Source organism: Equus quagga, chromosome 8, assembly GCF_021613505.1.
Source record: "Equus quagga isolate Etosha38 chromosome 8, UCLA_HA_Equagga_1.0, whole genome shotgun sequence".
NCBI classification, from domain to species: Eukaryota; Metazoa; Chordata; class Mammalia; order Perissodactyla; family Equidae; genus Equus; species Equus quagga.
The window spans coordinates 27,064,851-27,079,950 of NC_060274.1; positions in this window are offsets into that span (position 1 = coordinate 27,064,851).

Sequence of the window (15,100 nt, forward strand, 5' to 3'; positions counted from 1 at the left end):
GTTTTAAATGTTACATTTAGACCTATTTTGAGTTAAAGTTTGTGAAGGGTGTAAAGTCTGTGACTAGATTAATTTTTGTTGCCTATGGATGCCCAGTTGTTCTAGCACCAATTGTTGAAAACACTATCCTTTCTCCATTGAATTGCCTTTGCTCTTTAGAGAAAAATTAGTGAACTATATTTGAGCGGGCCTATTTCTGGGCTCTCTATTCTCTTCCATTAACCTATCTGGCTATACTTTTGCAAATACCACACCTGGTTGCTGCAGTCTATGTAAGTCTTGAAGTTTGCTGGTGTCACTCCTCTGTCTTTGTCTTCAACATTATGTTGGCTTCTCTGGGTCTTTTGCTTCTCCATGTAAACTTTAGAGTGAGTTAGTTGAAATCCACAAAATAACTTTCTGGGAATTTGATTGGGATTACATTGAAATTATAGATCAAGTTAGGAAGAACAGACATCTTAATATTGAGTCTTGTAATCACGAACATGGACTGCCTCTCCATTTATTTAGGTCTTCTTTGATTTGTCAGGTTTTGTGGTTATCATTCTATAGATATAATACATGTTTTTTTAAGACTTATACATAAATATTTCTTTTTTGGTGCTTATGTAAATGGTATTATATTTTTAATTTCAAATTCAAATAGTTCCTTCCTGGTATATAGGGAAGCGGTTGACTTTTGTATTTTAACCTTACATTCTGCAACCTTACTGTAATCACTTACTAGTTTCAGGAGTATTTTTCATTGTTTCTTTTGATTTTCTACAAAGATGATCATGTCCTCCACAAACAGAGTTTTTTTCTTCCTTTTTATTTCATATACGCTTTATTTCCTTTTCTTGTCTTATCGCATTAAGTAGGTCTTCCAGTATGATATTGAAAAAGATTGTTGAGAGGGGATGTCCTTGCCTCGTTCTTTATCCTAGTGGGAAGACTTCTAGTTTCTTGCCATTAAGTATGGTGTTAACTGTAGGTTTTTTGTAGATGTTCTTTATCATGTTAAGGAAGTTCCCCTCTATCTCTAGCTTGCTGAGAGTTTTTATCATGAATAGGTGTTAGTTTATTGTGTATTTTTACACTGAAAATTTATCAATGTTTTTAGCACTCTTTACAATTATAAGATATAGGTCATGCATCACTTAATGATGGGGATATGGTCTGAGAAATGCACCGTTAGGCAGTTTTGTTGTGCGAACAGGATAGAGTGTACATACACAAACTTTGATGGTATAGCTTACTACACACCTAGGCTATATGCTACCCATCTTATAGGACCACTGTTGACATGTGGTGTGGCATGGACCAAAACATCATTATGCAGTGCATGAATGCAATTATAATTCAAATAAATGCAATCCTTTTTTTGTTTCTTTATGGGTGAGGGCTAAGCAGATTTTCTCACAAACCATTTGAGAAAAAAAATTCTCTTTTTGGAACATAGTCTTTGTTTCAAAAACCAGAATAGGAAACATGGGTTTTAAAGGAAAGGGAAAAAGTCTTTAAATGTTTAATTTGTATTAAGCATTCATAAAGATAACAATGGCCATGAGAATTCTCCATCGTCCACAGCCCATCACAACTGTTAATCATTTTCTCTAAGTGCTTTTCCATTTGGCAAATGATAGCTTAGCAGCTCTCAGTGGAAATGAACAGCACATCCTCTACTTAATCACAAGAAACATTTAAGCAAAAAGAGACAGTTTCACCTGCAGGCAAGTTGTTCACTGAAATCTTGAATTATTTCTAAGATGCAGGAGCTTTTTACTTCATAATCAAAGAGTTGGCCCTGATTATTATGGTATAAACTCAGAAATTTTTAACCTTTCTCTTTAAATCTCTTCTGACATCTTAGAAAAAATAATATTTTTAAAAAGCACACATTGGGAAAGGGAATTGAAATAAAAGATTTCCAAACTATATTTACAAACTTTCATCTTCAGCTTGGCTACTACTTTTCTCCTGCTTTGGTTAGCTCTACCCCTATGTCTTAGTTCTGACACCTGAACTTCATCATTCTCCCAGCTCCATACTCCTGTTCTTAGTCCCAACTCTGAAGCCCTATTTCAGCCTCCTGGTCCAGGGCTCTGCTTCACTCAGCTGCCTCTAGGACTCGGCTTCCCTACCATTTTTGCAAAGGGCTTTGAAACAATGCTCTCCTACATCTCTAGAACCATAAGACCTAGAAATGGCTCTGCAAGGTGCCCCTGCCTCTTCAGTGTCCTTTCAGGACACTTTCCCTCTCCCCTTCCTGAACTTTCCTGCTTGGAATCTCATGTGATCAGACCCTTTATTGTTGTATTATTTATTGATCTCTACTCTCTTCATTCCTTCATGATTATGGCCCCTGGTTCCCTGTCATTCTCTCTAACAACATTCCTGACTTAGTTGTTGGTCACCTCCGTCTTCACTTGGATCCTTGAATCCACTTCTCCAGTGATCTAACCCTTCATTCTTTGTCAGCGGCTCACTCCTGTTCTCATAAACCTTACCTTTGCTATTATTATAGCTGTAGCTTAGACCTGCAATCATTTAAATAGAGACGACCTTGCTATTAGGGAACTGAGACCAGCAGAGTCAAAGTGCCTGTGTTGTTTTTCAGGAAAACTTTACCCAAGAAAGATAACTTCATTGTTTTCTTCAGAAAATTCTTGCAAATAAATATATCTAGTACATTTCTCTAAGCTCACGTGGGCAAAAAGTTCCCTAAAACAACAGTTACTTACCCAGTCTTGTTTCAAGACCCCTTGTTTTGTCTAGTAATCCTAATCAATTGTGTCACAAATTTTGCTCAGTTCCCAGTTCTCAGCCTTAAAAAATCCACTTTAAAACTTAAGTCCACACCGCACCCCTATACAGATCCTTCCTGGCCTCCTTCTTCTGAAACATGGCTAAGAATTACACTGCAGTGAGTTCTAATAAACTTAGTTTCACTTCATTGACAGATTCCTGGTGATATTTCAGAGACTTTAACATAACTCATCCATGATGTTAACTTCACTCAGTCTACCCTCTGACCCTGTGACAACACCATCCTTCCACCCCAACTCCATCAACCCTACAACTCCATGGGAAACTTAAACCCATTAATCTTGTCAGCATGCACCATCCTTCACCACCTCTTGTCCTCATACTCTCGTATCCAGCTTAAATTCTCTGATGAGTCATAATCGCTCCCTTGTGCACACTCTCACCATCCCAGCCCCTCACCTATGTCATGACATTTACTCAGAAAACCAACACTACCTGTCGAATCTAACTCTCCTCCTCAGTGCCTGCATTCTTGCAACTGGACCTGGCTGGGCAGACACCCTCGTGTGGAGCAGTTGCATTTGATTTCTCGCTGAAACCTTTAGGTTGGCCCTTATTGCTGCCTGGAGTACACTGTCTATTGCCTCAATTCATTCTCTCTCCCATTTTCCTCTTTCCAACCTTCTTATCTCTCTTCAGAGTTCAAATGTCTGCTTCTCAATCACTCTTTTACTTCACTGAGAAATTGGAAGCAACCAGAAGAGAAATCCCTTAAGCCAGCATACAACATTTACTTGCCTACTAGCATTTGTAACAAAATCCTTTCTTTCTTCCCATCGCTCAAATGGAATTGCTTCATCCCTTCTCTCCTTTTACTTATTCATTCACATCAGTATACAAGCATGTTATTATTTCTCCCATTAAAAAACAAATAAACAAACAAACGTTTCTTATACCCCCTTCCTCCAGCTACCACCCCATTTCTCTGCTCCTTTTTTAGAGGTTAGCTCATTAAAAGTGTTATCTATATGTGCTATCTACACTTTATTTCTGTTCTCTCTTAAATTTACTCCAATTGGACTTTCAAAGCCAACACTCCTCAGAACTTCTCCCTATTACTAAACCCAATGGTTCATTTTTAGCCTTCATCTTACTGAGCAGCAGAATTTGACCCATTATTCCCTCCCTCTTCCTTGGAAAACATTTTAAGTTATCTTCCAGGACAACACATCCTTCTAGTTCACTCCTTTCCTTACTGGGTCTTTTTAGTCTTATTTTCTAATTTCTTTTCATATCGCCGAACATCTGGACCCTTGATGATCTTACCCAGGTTTATGGCTTTGAATATCACTTAAATTTGATGAGTACCATGTTTGTATCTTCAGCTTTCTCCCTCCCCTGAGCTACTGCTTTCTACATCTACTTGCTGCCTGGACACTCTCACTTGGATGTCCAACGGACGTCTTAAATTTTGCGTGTCCAAAATTGAACTCCTCCTCTTCTCCAATCAAGCATGTTTCTCTCACAACCTTTGCCATTTCACTCAATGGGAACTTTAATTTCTTAGGCCAAACACCTTGGAGTCATACTTAACTTTTCTCATATTTCTACTTTACATCCAACTAGTGAGCAAATCCTCTTGGCTTTTCGGGAAAAAATGTGTCCACGGTCTGACCATGGTTTGACCACTTCGCTAGCACCGTGGTCTAAATCAAGGGCTTCTCACCTAGATTATTGAAATAGCTTTCTAACTGGTCTCCGGCTCCCACTCTGACCCGATAACCACCTCGATACAGCCGCCAGTGACACTAATAAAACTGTATCAGATTATTTCTCTCTTTGGCTCAAAACTCTCCAGGTTTCCCATTTCATCAGAGTAAAAGCGAAATCCTTGTGCTATTTTAAGAGGGCTGTGTGATCTTGCTCCCGTAATGTTCTGACTTTGTCTCCTCTTCTCTTCCTCCTGCTCACTTTGTTCCGCTGTTCTGCATTTCCTGCTGGTCCTCAGACAAGCCTGGCTCACATCTACCTCAGGAAATGTGCATGGGGCATTTCCAGGAGTGCTATTCCTCCAGATGGTCAAGGCTCATCCCTCACTCCCTCGAAATCTTTACTCAACATAGTCTTCTTAGTGAGGGCTCTCCTGATCATCCTTTTAAAAATCACAATGCTTGCTCACCCCTGCACCCCTGTCTTCTACTCTGCTTTAGTTTATTTACTCAGTTTATTGTTTGCTTCCATGCACTAGAAAGCAATCCTAACAAGAGTAAGGGTTTTTTTCTGGTTTGCTGTTCACTGTTCTATCCTCCAGAATCTAGAACATCACCTAACATAGAGTAGGTGTTCAGGTAATTTTTGTTGAATAAATAAATGCATAGAAACTAATAACTTATTTAGGTTTTAGGCACATTTTTCAAAAGTTGTATTCTCATATTTATTTTTAACCTGTTCAGTTGCTTTTGCGTTCCTCTCTCAAAATATGCTATTTAGCTGAATATCACTTTTGTTATTCATCATGCTTTCAGTAAGGTCGCTTTCTCTGGGTTTCCTATGAAAGCTGGATCATGATGCCTCATTATGTAATGAGACGCCACAAATCAGGTCATTAGCCAGCACTTTTCTCAACTCTTCTATTGGTTATGTGAGCCACCCTCAGAAAAGTAGGAATAAAATCACTTCTACGTCAAAGCCCAGTAGATCATAGAATCACTTTTAATAAAATACTAGGAAATTCTGCACACAGTGGAAGGGTAAAAGTTTTGTATCCTACAAGTGACATTAAAGTAAACGCATTTGGGAAGAATTATTTTGGGCATTTCCAGTGGACGCTTTTATGAGGTGCTGTTGATCAAAGTTTCTAAAGCATCACATTGAGCGGCTTCATTTCCTATCACGTCTTCTCTTTAAAGCAGTAAATAACTGTGATAATACTTATGCCATCATGCTTGTCACATGTAACAAGGAACAAGCCATCTTGTCTTCGTTATTAAATACGGGAACCGAATACTGGAGATCTGACAACTCTGTCAGGTCTTGCTGCTACCAAGGCAGGAATTTGTCTGTGAGTCATGGCTGAACACAACAGAAACGCGTGATCCTTAAACTCAGCTTCAACCAAGACCTGTTTGTTTTTTTTAAACGTAACTCTAGTGTTTCCCAAAATGTGGTTTTTATTCCTGTGACTGCAAATAAAATGATTTTAGGTAGGGCATAGAAAGACACGTTAAAAATTAATGAGCATCGTCATTGTAATGTACATAAAAAATAAGTAAGTAATAGTAGAAATAGCACTCAGAAAATACCAAAAAGGTGATAACCAAATGAGTGAAGTTTGGAAAATCTTTGTTATTGAGTTAGATCACCAACTATTACTGAAATATTATTTGGTTACAGAACATTGAATTTAGTTAGTTCACTTAAAGGAAAAGGGACATTACCTGATATCCACTCTTCAGAGAGAATAAGAATGAAGGAACAAATAAGCAGTAATGAGCAAGGTAAGCATTAGACAGTAGTGCAGGGGGTTCTTTTGGTTTTTGGGGTTTTTTTGGTGAGGAAGACTGGCCCTGAGCTAACATCTGTTGCCAACCCTCCTATTTCTGCTTGAGGAAAAGTGTTGCTGAGCTAACATCCATGCCAATCTTCCTCTGTTTTCTGTGGGACACTGCCACAGCATGGCTTGATGAGCAGTGTGTAGGTCCACACCCAGGATCTGAACCCATGAACCCTGGTTTATCAGTGTTTAGTATATCATAGTCAATTTTAATTTGTTTCTTACCTTTTCCTATAAAGTTTAGTCGAATTCAATTCTACCTGCACTTTTCAGTTTCTTAAATTTACTGTTTTCTCTGCCCTAGCAGAATATCCAGGTTTTACTGTACACCAATATAACAGAGAAATATGGTAAATTCAGAAATCACATTTTTGTAGCAAAATATTATTTTTAATACCCGAATGATAAAGACATGAAGATAAATAGCATTGATATGGACCTCCCCCGGACTCTGAAATTTATTTCCTATATTAATCAAAGTCCTTCACGCTCAGAGAAACTAAATTTCAGTGGAGCTGCCTCGAAAGGTGAAGACTTATATTTGTTTCTGAGAAAAGGATGAGAGGCAGGTAAACACTTCCAGTCTGTAGAAAAGTGTGAAAATGTCCCCATTCCACCCAGGATTTTCCTTTTGGTTTGTTAATCACAGCTTGCCAACCTTTGCTTCTAGACCCACAGACCCTCTGTCCCGGGTGAGCTAGCAATGGTGGTCTGTAAGCATATTGGGTCAGTGGTGGGGAGAAAATGCTTCCTTACACCTCTTCTGAGTTTCTGTTCAAATACTTTTCCTTCTAGTTTCAATAAAGAACCTTTCGATCTGTGCCAGAAACCACACAGAGACGATTTCCCACAGAGGACTAGGAGACACTGAAAAACTGATGTAAGACTCACAGAGACGGGAATGTCAATGCTGCATAGTAATGGATGCTTGTGCACTTCAAACTTTTGTACCCTGAAAAGGATTATCTCCCAATCGTGTCTCAAATACAGAATTATGAAATTTTACCTATAAGATAATTTAGCCAAATCTTTACATTAACGTGGCCAAGTAAATTGTTGAAGGTTACATAGCATATCTCTAAGATTTCTGATCCACAGTCCAGTGCTTTTCTATTTTGTCGTACAACGACTCAAAAATAGGCTGACGTCCACACGAAATAGCTTTGAAATGCTTTGTGTAGACACACACACCCTCACACTCCTAAGGACTGTTCCACTTCATATATACCAAATGTTCTCATCAGCTCAGGATGAATAACTTGACTAGTTATATTATCATCTCCAAAATGTAGACAGGTTAAGACGGGATATAAAAATCTAGATATTGTATATTAGCAGTAAACTAATTTCTTTCAGGTTCCCAGTCCAACCTTCCTGGCAGAGACTTCTTTGAGGGGAAGGGTTAAATTATGTTAACCTTTCTCTCTTCAAAATCTCATACCATGCCAGGTTCCTTTTAGGGATTCTGCAAATGTCAGATGAGAAGGAAAAAGGGAAGGAAAGAAGATGCCTTTGGTGCCCCCATCTTTCTAAGGCTTCTTATTCTGTTCCTGCTACCTCTTTGCCCACATCCTAACACTGCTTGGTGCCTCCTCACAGGCTCACCCCGTGGAGGAAGGCCCGGTCCAAGTCTAGCCCTTTCCTGATAAGACAGCTTCTCAAACAAGGACTCTTCTTTGAATGTTGTAGCCATGACACATTGCCAAATTTGGCTTATTCCTTAAAATCATTCAAATGAGATCCACGCTTTTTTTTTATTAAGCAGGCATTACCCCGTATCATTGATATTCCAAGCACTAGCTGATTTGAACATTGCCGTTCTTATACATTAATTGATTAATTAATATATGCTTTCACTTATTTATGATGAATCCACTCACCAGGCCTAGCGTTAGATCCAGAGGTTAACTAGGTGAGCAGCATATAATACTTGATTGAACAGAACATGATATTTAATCCAGAGGGCGTCATCCTTAGCCAGAGATATGTATAAATAGCCATATGGGGAAGGTATTGTTGTTCAGAGAAAAATCTCTTTTTACCCCAGATTTTAGTGCTATGCAGGCCAGCTGTCCTGGAAGCCAATTTCCCTTTGGTTATAAAAGATGCCACATAAAAATATTCATGTTCTCACTAAATTAAAAATTTATTGTATGCCTCATATTTCAGCCACTGTGCTTGGCACTTGGGGGGTCATTAATTGATGAAACACATTAATATAGAAAAATCTGTCCATAACCCCAGGAGACTCTGATGTAGAAAAGATTATTTTCATGTGGAAACAAGAAAATTTGATAAATTTGTATTCACTGGGAAAAGAAAAAAAACCCTGGCTATATTTACTCAAATAAAATGCATATCAGCCACGATTCCTCAGGGAAAGGTGTGACTATGAGTGCCTGAGCCTGGAGGTGGATGGTGCTAAACTTTAATGTCACTCCTTTCCACAATTTTCTCTCAAATTAAACCTGAGAACGCCTTAGTGTTTTCGTATAAAACTAATTTGGATTTAATGTTTTGATACGTCTGTCTGCATTTTTAGATGAAAAATTCACAATATTCCATGTTGGAAAACATCTCTCTGTATTTCACCGTAGCTTTCATGACGTTTTGTGAGGAATGCATAAACAGAGAGAGCGCTCAGTCGTGGCCGTGGTGGAGGATGTGGGTGGAGGGTACAATGGTCCTGCGTGGAGATTATTGCACCAATGTTTGTCCGATGTGAGGGAGAGGAATCAATTTAGCTTGGACCCTAGTGGCGATGAGTGATCTTCTCTTCTTTAACCATCCATACTTACTCCAAGGGAGGGAGCGGTGGAAGAGACTACAAAGAGGAAGATGTCTAAGATGACTGGCACTGCGCTGTCAAACCATTCCAAAGTTCTTAGGTAAGTTTGGCAGATATTAGCTCAAGAGAATAATAGCTCCTAATCAAGAAAGTAGCCAACTGGGTCACTGGGTGGCGGGAAATGAGGCAAGAACAAAGTGAGAAACCAAAAAATAATCGGCAGAAGCTAAGAGAAGAAGAGTCGAGATTGGATGAGGGCTGAGATTGATGACACTTCTAAAGGTTCCACACATAGAGAAGAGAAACTGTAAGTTTATGTTGCAACTTCCTGCACCAATTTGGAGGAAAGGGTAGTATTTTTCCTTCAATTGTTTCTCTACAGAACAGAGCATCTTATCTTCACTCAGTAGTTTATGAAGTAAACAACTGACCCAAGACTACTGATTATAGGCCTACAAGAGTATCTCTCTGACTTTCTTTTCGTCCTAACAATGGAAATGATATTTGCTATCAGCTTGAAAGGGGTGATAGAATATTGTCTTAGTTTAAGATAAACAATGAGGAAGAATTGTCCCTTCAGCCATCATATTCTTTGAGTGGTACGTGTAATCTCGACTCTCCTTTATTATTCTCGTTTTTATCCCTTTTTACTGAGAAGTCTAAAATTGCATCATTACCTAAATAGCTCCTCTTTTGCATTCACTGTGATTCAGGGTCTCATCCTGGGTTGGGCTTCAAAGTTGTCTGCTGCACAAAAAGTGTACAAACTGGACCATCGTTTATAAAAAAACATATTTGAGTCAAGAGATACAGAGCATTTCAAAATAAAAGGATGGGCAGATAGATGTCAGGCAAAAATACACAAAATAAAGGATTGGCAAGGTATTATGAAACATGGTACAATTCAAGGTGGAAAAAAGAGAGAGAATGATAAAAAGCACAATTTATGATGAAGGTATGAGAAATAAACTTACTGCACCAAAAATAGAACAGTCAAGGGGCCAGCCCTGTGGCCTCGTGGTTAAGTTTGGCATGCTCCACTTCGGTGGCCCAGGTTCAGTTCCTGGCCATGGACCTACAGCACTCATTGATGGCCATGCTGTGGTGGCATCCCACATACAAAGTAGAGGAAGAGTGGCACAAATGTTAGCTCAGGGCCAATTTTCCTCACCAAAAAAAAAAAGAACAGTCAAATATACAGAAAAATCATTGTAAATGAAAGGAGAACATACAAAAAGCAATTAGTATGGGTGATTTTAATATACATCTGTCAACATTAGATAGATCCATTGGATCAAAATAAATAAGTAATAAATAAATAATAACAAGGGCTTCTATTTCTAGTATTATGGTAGCCTAAGATTACACAAAATTTTTCCCAGTAGAAAGCACTTAAAATTTTGGGTAAATTGTAAAACATTTGTGTAAATGAATGTGAGCTTGAAATAAAGAAAGGAAAATCCCTAGGGGTCAAAAACAAAGAAAGAACTGGTGGAAAAAAATAAAATAAATTAGTGATGATCTTCTTGCCCTGGAGGCACTCACTCACCTTAAAGAAAGAGACCTGTGTTTTGACGACCACGTGGAACCAGGAAACAAAGCATTAGGTTTAGGATAGATTTGTGTTTGACCTGAAAACTCTGTACAGACTTGGGACCCACAAATGAAGCTGCACAATGAAAGCTTGGATTAAGAAAATGTGGCCAACAGTAAAGGCTGCCTAAAAGAGAACTTATCTGCCCCAACCTGAGTCCCAAGGGTGGATCAGTGTCTCCTCTGAGAGTCTGTGGCCACATCCCATTATCACACAGATTAAGATTAAAATTGACCCTATTTACACTTGGCTGGGGTACCACGAGCTGAGCAAGGAACAGAAAGTGGGTAACATATGGATACATCTCACAGGAAAATACGCTGAGAACACAAAACACAGAATTATAAAACATCTGAGGAAATAAGTTGCCATAAGCAAGTGTAGCAGAAGCAAGAAAGTGCCAAATAAGAACCCTAAGAATTTGAGCCAGGAAAGTTTTAGGCTATAGACCAGCACTACCCAAGAAAAAAAATCATGCAAGGCACATATTTAATTTTAAATTTATTTATAAGTCTCATTAAAAGAGTAAAATATACAGATGAGGTTAATTTTAATATGTAATTTATTTAATCACAGATAAAAAGAATATTTCAAGATATAATCAATAAAATCATTAATTAGATATCTTATTCTTTTTTTCATACTAAGTGTGAGATCAGTGTTCATTTCACACTTTCAGTACATTTCCATTCTGACTATTTATATTTCAAGGGCTGAACAGCTGCGTGTGGCTAGTGACTACCATCCTGGACAGAGCAGAAATAGACTATAAGTATTGTCAAAATTATTAAATTCATAAAAGATGAAATAAAATTTGAGAAAGAAGATAAAGAACAAGCAAAACCATAGAACTTCAGTACATTTAAAATATATCAATCAAAATTAAAACTCAGTAACTTAAAAAACAACAAATTGGAAACAACATAAGAGGGAAAGATGTGTTAGCAGACTGAGAGCACCCATCACCCAGGGAGCAGCAGGAAGAGAAAACGAAGTTAGAGGATAAGGAAGACAGAGTAAGAGGGTCCCAGACGCATGATTAGAATCCTAAAGATGGGGAAGACAGAGAGAATAAGAGAAAGGGAGTATTTGCAGAGATCACTCCTAAGAATTTGTCAGAATTAATGAAAGATAAGAATCCTTAGATTCAGGAACACAATGGGTCTCAAATCGAATAAATAAAATTCTATGCCTGTATATATGTAGCAAATCTACAGAACAAGAAAAAAAGAGAGGAAGAAAGAACATCTTAAAACCAACCAGAGAGAAAGACGTAGCTCCGTCTGTCCTTTTGATTTGTGAGAATTACGGTCTAAAAACGTTGCTAATATGGAGCCATTGTTCCCAGGGCAGATGTAGGGTTAGGTTCCTGTGAGGCCCCGGTCACAGCATTTCATCAACTGATCAATACGTAGCCTTTTTCTGTATAAAGATGTTCTATTTAATATATGTTTCTTCCAAATAAGTAACGACAAAGTCTTTGAATGATCTAAAGCCAGGATTTTTGGAGGCCGTTTGTATTACATAGGTTCATTTGCCAACGTCCTTATGGAAGAAGCCAGTCTCATCAGCATTGCCAACCTGTTCTTCCAAATAGCCCTTTTCCTGTTTCACACTGAGCAGATGTTTTCCAAATTCTTCAGCCGCTTCCTCATCTGCAGAATCTGCCTCACCTTTAACGTTTAGATTTCTCACACCATATCCCCTTTTGAAACACGCAGGCTAGGCAGCACTGGTCAGGAAGGCTTTTACGTTTTCCTGACCTTCAATAACATGACTGTAAATTTGATTGTCTTTCAACCTCACAAGAATGCTGTTCACTACGCTGTTTCTTTTTCATTATGAAGGAGCTTATTTTACTAGGAATTAGGACATTTCAAAGATACTGTACTCAAGCAATGTGGTAATGTCACAGAAGGGGACCTATTGTTCAACGGAGTAGATAAAGCTCAGGATATTTACAGAAATTTAGTTCATGTAAAAGCTGGTATTTCAGTTGGGTGGGAAAAGTATTGTATTTAATAAATTATGCCAGCACAACTGACAACCACTCATCTGGAAGAAAACAGAATTGAATGCTTACCTTATACAACGTACGAAAACAAATTACAGATGGATTAAAATACATAAATGTACAAAAATGAGATTTTAGAAATAAACATAAAAATCATCTATAATTTAGGAGCAAGTGAGAACATTGTCACTGAGCTCACAAAGTGAGCTTCCTACTTCTATATTTGGCGACTAAAGCATTTCGAGAGACTGGTTCTGGTTGACAGATTTGCGCCTTACTTCCCAACCTCTGTCACTCTCCGTCTACGTAGCTTTGTTCCAGCCAGTTTAAATGAGTTATCAGAGTCTTCTTGACAATGTGTGGCTTCCCAGAGTCCTCACTGTTTGAAATAAAATTATCTATCTGGACCAGCCTTTTGGAGTAAAGGGTGGTAAGGGTCTAATTATGCTTCTGCAGTATTGCAATAACTCTGAATTATTCTTGATGTTACTGGAAAAAGAACAAGGATCATAGCCCTTATGTTACTTCTCCTAGTTGCCTCAGGGAGCAGGTGTTAAATCTCAGGCAGCAAGCACCATCGACCCACATCCCTACTGACAAAGGAAGTCTACACTGCTGCTGTCAGACTGGAATTAACCCACAGCCTAAAGATGAACAAGGAAAGAGACACAGAAAAGCCAATACAGTCCTGTGGTTAATTTTATCAAACTCGTGCTGTTCATATTTTGATAGAAACAGTTGACCATGTCTAGCTTTTAAACACCTGGAAGAATTGTATATTTACCTGTGAAAAACATGTGTTTATTTTCGGAGAAAGACATCACATGATCTTCTAGTCTTCGTGGATTCAAAATTCAAGTTAAGATGAAATTTCCTACGAGCATATAGAAAGACATCTGTTTTACTAGAAGCTCATTTTAAAACAAAGACTAATTCTGTTTTCTCATTCAAATAGAGGATAGATACAGAGATTCAACCGAATAATTTGCAAAGTTAATCTCTGTAAATGAATGCCGAGTATGATGACTTGAGCTGACATGAACATAAAGGATGAGTGATGAGAGCATCTGACCATTTAGCCACGCCTAATGAGCAGGTGCCGGAGGCCGCAGATCTCACCCACCAGAGGGCTTTGGGCTAACATAGGGGTCAAGGGAACTTAGCTACTCCCCCTCCTGCCTTTAGACATTCAAGTTTCAACACATAATATAACATATTATATATAGTCAATTTGGACTCCCAGAACTCAGTACAATGAAACCTGCTGAATTGCATCAGTTCTCTGATTTTTCTTTTCCTTGTTGTGTGTTTATGGGGCCCATGATTTCCATTTTAGATCCTAATCTGAATTATTCTGATCTTTTCATATCCTTCTGTCTCTGGGATACTTTTTAAACCCCGGTGATACTTCTAATTTTTTTTTTGTCTGCATGCATTTCCTTCTAGAAAAAGGAACAGTGAGAAGCATGGACTCAGTAGAGTATTATCTTCTGGATCCTGCAGCTCAACTAATTTCCCTGAGAATATGAAAACTCGAAGTAAATAACAGTCATAGAACTACATCAACTTGGATCTAAAACTGAACTTATTTCAATTAAAAAAATCCTCTAGTTTTCAGATAATCAATGTTGTTCTATAAGTTTTTGAAAAGTTCACTTTAAACTAGCTTTTGGATATTTGAAATGCAAACAAGTAATATTATCTACTAAAGAAATAAAATTGACAACTAACAATTTTACATATTTAAGATATACAACCTGATGCTTTGACATACATATACTAATCACCAAAATCAACCTAATTAATGTTTCCATCACCTCACACGGTTACCATTTTCTTTTTTCTGATATGGTGATTACACTTAAGATTTACCCTCTTAGCAAATTTCAAGTATGCCATACAGGATGTCAACTAGGGTCACACCACTGTACATTAGATCTCCAGAACTTACTCATCTTGCATAACTGAAACTCAGTACCCTTGACCAAAATCTTCCCATTTCCCCCTCTCTCCAGCCCCTGGTAACCACCATTCCACTCTGCTTCTATGAGTTTGACTATCTTAGATGTCACATGTAAGTGAAACCATGCAGTATTTGTCTTTCTGCACCTGGTTTATTTCACTTAGCATAATGTCCTCCAGATTCACTCATGTTGTCACAAATGTCAGGATTTCCATCGTTGTAAAGGCTGAATAATATCCCATTATATGTATATACTGTAAGTACGCTCCATGATGTTCACACAACAACAAAATCACCCAGCAAGGCATTTCTCAGAACATGTCCCCATCATTAACCAACACAGGGCCATATGTGGAAGGATTCTGGGTCCCCAAATGACTGCATGGAACAGAGCTCTCCTCTGCCACAGCCAACCGCAAGAGTGCACAACAAACTTTAAC